Genomic DNA, 1304 nt, shown 5'->3' with positions numbered 1-1304 from the left:
GGGCTGGAGTAGTGTAGAGTATAGTGACTTACTTGGAGGGCCAACCAGGTTAAGTCCCACCTACGGGCCACACAACCCTGTCATGAGGGGTCAAATCATGACATATAGAATCCTAAGGAAAGAACACGGTTATATATATGTATACAGTTTTACAACTTTTATTGTATATAGTATGATGTTGCACTATGAATGATAGAAAGTTCAGATGATACAAATGTTTTAAGATATTATACCTGTGTTGTACAAAATTGCTAGATTATGCAGTTTTTAAATACTATTATTATAATTTTATGACTCGGTCGCCACACACTAGTAATAGCATATATCTACTTACTGAGTGTCAACTCACCCCATTACTTCAACATTTTTCAGGTGCGCTAATTGGGCGAGCATATCAAGCTCGCGGATAGAGAGTATTTTGATTACCCTGGTTATAGGGTGAGTTTTTGACAGAGTTTTGTATTTTTGGGGTAGATGATGCTGGAGGGATTTTTTTTGTATGGCTATGGTCGATTTATATACTGGATTTTGGTATTGTATAGTATATATATAAATGGTTATATGATTTATGTTTCCGCTGCTTAGGTATGGATGTAGATATACATATAAAAAAAAATGGTAAGAATTTTGAGGATGTTACAATAGCACCCTCAAGTGTCTTTGACATCAAAGTTCCCCCAGATGCAGCATCTACTAAAGTCCGTGTTTGCCCATTTAACCCATTATAGAACATCTGAATCTGCAACCAATCCGGTAATCCATGTTGTGGGCAGCGTCGAATCAAATCCTTGTACCTTTCCCAAGCTTTATAGAGTGATTCATAATCAAGTTGCTTGAATTGACCAATCTCACTCCTGAGTTGAGCTGTTTTGCAGGTGGAAAGAATTTATCCAGAAACGTTTCCATCATGTCCTGCCAACTAGTGATACTCCAAGTTGTAGAGACTGTAGCCAACCTCTTGCTTTGTCCCTCAAAGAAAAAGAGGAACAATCTTAGTCTAATGGTGTCTTCAATAACACCATTGATCTTCACAGTGTCACAAATCTCCAGAAACATCGCTAGATGGATATTGGGATCATCAAGGGGTGATCCACTGAATTGGGCCTACTGCACTATACTGATTAATGCGGGTTTGAGCTCAAAATTGTTGGCATTAATGGGCTAGCATCTGATACCTGAATAGTTTTCATTCACAATTGGTCGTACATAATCCTTCAGGGTGCGTAGCTGCACGTTATCTTGTCTGTTCTCTATGGCTAATACCCTCTTTTTCCTTAGTGCTCTAAGCGTTCTTTCAATCTTCG

General features: G+C 38.5%; 1 non-coding gene across 1 annotated transcript; it reads left to right on the top strand.

The window, feature by feature from the left end:
* The first annotated feature begins 755 nt into the window (after positions 1–755).
* Positions 756–862, top strand: LOC131161079 (small nucleolar RNA R71). The gene has a single exon (XR_009138240.1). It is a non-coding gene; the product is annotated as a small nucleolar RNA R71 (small nucleolar RNA).
* The last annotated feature ends 442 nt before the right edge of the window (positions 863–1304 follow it).

The sequence above is a fragment of the Malania oleifera genome, chromosome 7 (assembly GCF_029873635.1).
Source record: "Malania oleifera isolate guangnan ecotype guangnan chromosome 7, ASM2987363v1, whole genome shotgun sequence".
NCBI lineage: Eukaryota > Viridiplantae > Streptophyta > Magnoliopsida > Santalales > Ximeniaceae > Malania > Malania oleifera.
The sequence above is the reverse complement of the archived record's forward strand: the minus strand, read 5'-3'. Positions and strand labels throughout refer to the sequence as shown.